Raw genomic sequence first — 6,925 nt, 5'->3', positions numbered from 1 at the left:
TGCTGTATTTGAATTACAATACATATTTCACTCCATTTCAGTATTTCGTAAAATAAAATTTTAACTTTCTCTGTAATTAAATATAAAGCAGTCTGGGTGTTATGGGTTCAATCCCAAATGCCTGCTCGTGAAACATCAACATCGAGTAAAAATATTCTCTACAGCAATAAACAAACTTAAAGTAAATATCTTGCTTCAAATATCTCCTCGGAAACAACGTAGAAGGCAGCATAAGTGGTATTAGTTTGCAGAAATCAAAATTTAGACAAATCAACCCTAAGTTATTATGTTATGAAAATTACCACAAATAGGAGCAGATCCTGCATTTTCTTAGAAATAAAATCCGATATGAAGCTTTGCGTTTGCAAAAATATCTCAACTAATAACTAATTCTCAAGCCTCTTATTTTGGTATGATTTTTGAAGAGTTTAAACGATAATGACAAAATGAACTGCCATTATTTTAAAATTTTTGAATGTGGGTTGTGAGATATAAATCGAGCAAGAATAGGTCTGTTCATGAAGCAAATAGTTTGTCAAAATTGCTACAAATTATCACGTTTTGGTGTTCATTTGCCCAAAAAACTTGCAACTTAGGGGAAAGTGAGAGATGAAAAAGATATTTCATTTTGAGGGGAAGTTGCAAGTTTTTACTGGATACATTTTTACTTGTAAGAATTTGCAAGTGAGAAAACAGTTGATCACAAAGTAAAAATAAATACGAATTAAAACTTGCGAATTGCAATTGCTAATGGAATGTTTGCGATGGAATTGACAGCGGTGATGAAATGGAACAAATTATTGCGGACAAAATAAAATCATGTAATTCTAAAGCTCGTTACTTACATTCTATTTACTTGCTAATTTTTTTTTTTTAATTTAATACGGGGTAGCTCAAGTTAAAAATTTTTTAATATTTGTGATTTTTCCCGCCAACAATTTAATCAGCTGTTCGTAAAACTTGCAAATTGTTACTGGATTTGCGTTTATGTACTTTTTTTTGATATTTTTCTCTATGAGAAAGACTTCGCGGAGATTATTTTACTGGATAATTTTTACATGAACAGACCTAATGTCGCACTGAAATTTTTTTTTTTGTAAAACCGAGAAATTTTAATAAACTCGAATTAGGTAAACATTACAATAGTTTCTGAAGCGAAGATTTTTTTTTTTTAGCTTAAAATTCAACTTATGTTATATGTAATAGGGGTTTTGAGTTGCCAAAATTGTAAAACCAAGGTGACATTCTTCTAAATATTTTACTTGTTTAATGGAAATAAGCATTAAATATTAATTATTTGTAATAAACATAATTATAAGGCTAAAGAACTCATCTATTTTTAAGTTTCGATTCATTTAAACTGGATTATCTACGCATTTGTAGTGACCAACTCGAATTATCGGTGGAATCCGTCCAAAACGTAAGTGCCTAAGTTCACATGTATTGTAAATTTCCAACTCATGCTTTTGTTTGTGTAAATATTTAAAAGGTAGACATGAGTGAGAGCACAACAAATACACCCAATCAGTTTGTATAATATATAGGTACATATAGACATATGTTGATTTGATTTCATTCTTATTGAATATGTCAAGTGTTAGTTTGTAATGTTTACTGTATTTTTTGTATTCAATAAATTATATTTGTACTTGTCCAGTTCGTGCTGTCTTTCATATATGGCTCATTTGTAATTTTTACCGTAATTTTATGCATTTAATAAATTATATTAATTTGTATTGTCCTGTTCGCGTAGTCTTTCATATATCGCTAATTTACTGCGAGTGTCAAAATCCAAAAATAATTTTTTTTTAAATGAGTATGCGGAATTGACCACAAGCCCTTCTTTTATGATTGGTAAAAAATTCTTGGCGATATCAACTAGCATACAATACATACATACATGATTTGGCTTAATGTGGTTTCCTTGATTATGGCACTCTCTCAGTCAGTGAACGATATATGTGTGTACATTAGGCCGGGTCGATTTGTGGGGAGGCAAAAAAATCGCCCATTGCTCTGTGAAAATCATATTCTAGGGATCAAAATAAGAAACTTTGCCGAAGGAACCATACCTCTAAAACGAATTCTAATGTCCCCCAATTTGGGTCGAACTTTTTAGTTTCTTTTCTATAACTCACTTAAATTAATTTTTTCATTTACATATGTTCTGACTAAATACATTTCTTAAGAGAAAAAATAGATATTATTATAAATAAATAATAAATATTATTATAAATAAATAAAAATAAAGAAAAAACATAGCCATTTAGCTGATTTTTTCATGTAAAGGCCAAAAATGGTGATATTTTTAAATTGGGGGACATCAGAATTCGTTTTAGAGGTATGGTTCCTTCGGCAAAGTTTATAATTTTGATCCCTAGAATATGATTTTCACAGAGCAATGAGCGATTTTTAAATCGACCCGCCCTAGTGTACATATACACGTATCTACTTACACATATGTTTGGTTGTGGATTTTGTATATTGTCTTCTTAAGCTTTTGTCGAAGTTATTTGTAGTGTCCAACGGAACTTGTTACGTTTACAGCTTCAACGAATTTTCCTTATAAATGTTCTAATAATTAGTTAACGTGTTTTAATCTGTCTCTATGAATATCATTGGGTGTGTGGCATACGTTTACTTACGATTAAAATTTATGTCGGAATTCACACATAGACAATTGGTACTATTTGTCTGGAAAAAATTAAGATATTACAAATAGTTGTGTCAAAGATCTGAATAACCTTAAATATGGTGCCACATAAAAGCGCCTGAAGAAAAAAAAGTAAGACGGGGCATTGTCGTGAAAAGGTGATTAGTGTCGTGCGGGGTGCTTTCACATGCCGGACATATCTATGTTTAGTATGTTGGGGTCAATTCTGGATAGGTAAGAGTTTAACGTGCTACAGTATCCAGAAAAGCATTCGGGGGTCGGGAGTTTAAGAAGGTGGTAAGGGATGAATGTCGTTTATTCTCTGTCTGTAGACTGTCCGGTTTAGTAGCTGTCCATTCGTTTTGTCTTAGATCTCGTCGGAGTAGTTGAAGAGGTACCTTCTGACGTGCCTGAAAGGCGGCTCTGGTTCAAGCAAGTGTCTTCATGAGTGAGACCTGCGGCAGCACCCTAGCAGAAACTGTTTGCAGAGCAGTTTGTTGCGCTCCTTTACTGGTAGCATTTGTGCCTCGTTGTGACGGTGTTGAAGAGGGGACAGCAGGAGGCATCCCGTCGCTGTCCGAATAGCAGTATTTTGGCATGCCTGGAGCTTTATCCACTTCGTATCACTAGTTGCAGGCGACTAGACGGGCGCAGCATAGTTTAGAACCGGCCGGCCTATTGCCTTAAATGTCGATAGCAACATTTCTTTGTCTTTGCCCCAAGTGCTGCCAGCAAGCGATTTGAGGAGCTTGCTGCGATTTCAGACTTTAATGGCAATAGGGGTTGTATGCGCTGAGAAGGAGAGCAAATTGTTGAAGGTAACTCCCAAGATTTTGGGGTTGTTAACAGTCGGAATTGGTGTGTCGACGACTTTTACCTTAAGTTGCAGTTTGACTTCCTTTGTCCAAGTGGTGAAGAGGGTCGCCGTGGACTTCGTGGTGGAAAGTTGTAGGTTCCTCGCCGTGAGGAGATCTCAGATTGTTCATCTTGATCACCTTCGCAAAATTTTTTGGATTTTGCATCCGTCACCACAACGGCGACGCAAAAAATCCCTGAGTAGTAATTTTTATAAGCTTAGCTCAATATAATTTAATAATTTTTTATGCGATCACAATCGCTGATCCTATGCAAAATGACGTTGCTCAATACCATCAGCGCCATCAGAATTGGGAAGAACCTCTCTGAGCGGTTTGATACTAAACGAGGTTTCAGGCAAGGTAACTCGCTGTCGTGTGACTTATTTAACCTGATGCTGGAAAATATCCTGCGAGCCGCAGAACTTAATAGGTAAGGTATAAGAGCGTACAATAGTCAGTCACTAGTTATGCGGAGGCTTGCCACTGCCGAGGGGCAACCGCGTTATGTTAGTTACTGCTTCAAAATCAATTCTAGCAACTACAGTGTGTCTGAAATAACCGACAAAGACCTGCTGTATTTTGCGACACATTTTATTAAACAAATTTTGGTTTAAAAATTCAACCTGAAAATATTCAAAACGGCTATAGAATTACAAAGCATATTTTTTTCTTTTTCCATTTTTATATAATTCATATCTTATTTTTTATTTAATTCTTTAAAAAACACGAGAAACGTCACTGCGAAAAATATGCACACAAAAAATCACAGGAAGTGAATATATAATAATAATTATTTTTTTGGTTAAATAAAAGTCTTCGTTAAAAACGCTACCAACTTATTCCCCAGCCTAATAAAATGTTGTAGTCAGAAAAGAATAACATTTATATATAAAAAATAGCTCATACTATAAAATACTCGTATGTATATATTATATAAATGTGTCACATGAACTGAAAAGTTCGGCTATATGTATTTAGTGCGTCATACACTACGCTTCAAAAAAAATCTTTCACAGTTTTGTTTGCCGAAGCCAGTTATGTATTACAGCCTTTCAAAATGTAGGTAAAAGGAGATAGAGTTCGATAAATCTTTCAGTAGCACCAGGATCAAGACGAAAAATCGGGCAGATGACAAAAAAAAATGTATGCTCTTTCTGGGGCCAATGCAGTGTAAAGCAGTGGTTTCAACGATTCCGTTACGGTAATATGAAGATGCACAAAATCATGGAACTCGTGAAGTCAGATCAGCGTGTGGGTCTTATCCCATTGCCCAGCAACAGATTAACCAGAGAACTGTTTGAAACCGTTTACATAATTCTGATCTCAAAAACAAACACGTTATTGGGTTGCCAAGTGTGGTTGTCGCAAAACCAATGTTTTGGACCAAGAAACGCCGGCGATTCTTTGCTGAAACGTTGCTGGCCCAACTAACCATATAAAAGTTAAAGTTATTTTTCTTCCACAAACACAACATCATTTTGTCAGCCCCTTGACCAAGGCGTTATAAAAAACTTTAGGTTCACGAATGAATCGTTATTTTTAAAACACATTTTGTTTCAGATGGTGAGTCCACAAACAATCGGTTTGGGAAAACCGATATGCCCAATAACGATAGTTATTGGTTGGACCGCAGAAGATGAGCTTCCGCTATCAACACTTGCTCAGTTCCCCAACGCTATTAATCGAGTTCAGAGCGAAATAGATAATGAAATATTCATTAATGATGAAGATTCGGAAAATATCTATACTGAAGTGTTAACTGTTTCCCAAGATTCGTGGGTCATCTCGCCTGAAGATAAAATAGAAAATAAGATTGACGACAAGTTAACTTCCTATAAAGAGGCTTATTTATCTATAAGAAAACTAAAATCTTTTTCTCTAAAGTTTAGAGTCTAAGCCAAAACGACCTTAAGGGTGTTGAACTGCTAACTGATCTTCAAATACATCTTCAAGGTATTGAACTTCAAGGAAAAACTCGCCAAGCTAAAATTTCTGACCTCGCAAGCTCCCCGAATGTGACTGTAGGTATTTTGGTCTCGCGGACAATGGCTTTTTTCAGCGGTTCGAGCCTGGAGAGACTTTTAGTTCGGCCTTGCTATCCAAAATGTCCCCAAAGAGAATAATAAATCGGATTCGGACATTATGAAGTTGGGAACGTTGTTTTTAGCCATTCTTGGTTCACTCGAGCTTTGTGAGACGATGCCGTGTCCTGTTGAAACGTCCATGGTCTGCAACCGAAAGGTTTGTCTGCCCACGGTTTCAAAGCTACCTCCAGAGTACTTTCCCGATAATACTTCGCATTTACCTTGACGCCAGGCTCGATGAAAACGAATGGAGAGCGCCCATCTGCGGTTACAGCGACCCAAACCATTACCTGTGGCGGGTGCTGCCTACTGGTGGCCAATCGATGACTGAAATTCTCGTGAGAACGGTCGGTCAAATAAACCCTATCTTTTGGGGGTTTACGAATTAATTGCTCAATTTGAAAATTTTTCTCGTCAGAAAACACAATGTTCGGAAAGTGACCGCTTTCGACTAAGCGAAGCAACTCCTACGCTCTCTGAAGTCTGACTTTTTGTAAGGCTTGACTTTGAGATCATTTTTGAGTATGCGGCGCATGCTACGGTCAGATATTTTCAGTTCTTTCGCCATTTGATTGGCACTTCGTCGGGAATTTGGCTTAAGTCGCTTCTTCACTTTTTCAACCATTTCACGTGATGTTGCAGATGCCCGTGCATCAGCTGCGCGAGCGGTCTAGAGTTGGTTAAACTTCGAGTGCCAGACGCTGTATGTATTAATATTCTTGTTTTGGAAATAAAGCTGTTTAAACATACATCTATTGCACATTTTTATGAACTCTTTTTATATTTTTTTTCAAGGAAAAACTCGCCCAAGCGGTCAAATTTGTCAGACCCTTAGTTGTCTGCTTAAGAGAGAGTACAATGTATATACATATTCCATAATTCCCTACTGACGACAGCCACAGAATGCCTTCCCACCTCCCTCAAACATCACTTCCAACTCCATATTCTAGAAGCCAAGCACACAGGTTTTTCAGAAATTATCTCCGTGAGTTCACTAGAGAAGTTAAATACAATATGTTAAATATACTGACCATCAATTGCGTTCTTTGATATTGTAGCAGATTAACTTTTAATCCAAAAGCAACAGACATACTCAACTTATGTATTCTCGGAATCATTACGAAAAACAATTCAAATTAAATTATATTTATATTTTTATTTTTCAATATAACCTCAATATACTTATTTTATCTTGAAATTAATTTTCCATTACCCTCTAAAAAATATATTTCCTTCTTGCCCAAAAATATTCGATTGTTGCCGCCTTGAGCATTTCATCGCCAGAAAGTGTTTTCCCCCGAACATATTTTTTCAAAGTGAAGCAAAAAATA

The sequence above is a fragment of the Anastrepha ludens genome, chromosome 5 (assembly GCF_028408465.1).
Source record: "Anastrepha ludens isolate Willacy chromosome 5, idAnaLude1.1, whole genome shotgun sequence".
Taxonomy (NCBI): Eukaryota; Metazoa; Arthropoda; class Insecta; order Diptera; family Tephritidae; genus Anastrepha; species Anastrepha ludens.
The sequence above is the reverse complement of the archived record's forward strand: the minus strand, read 5'-3'. Positions refer to the sequence as shown.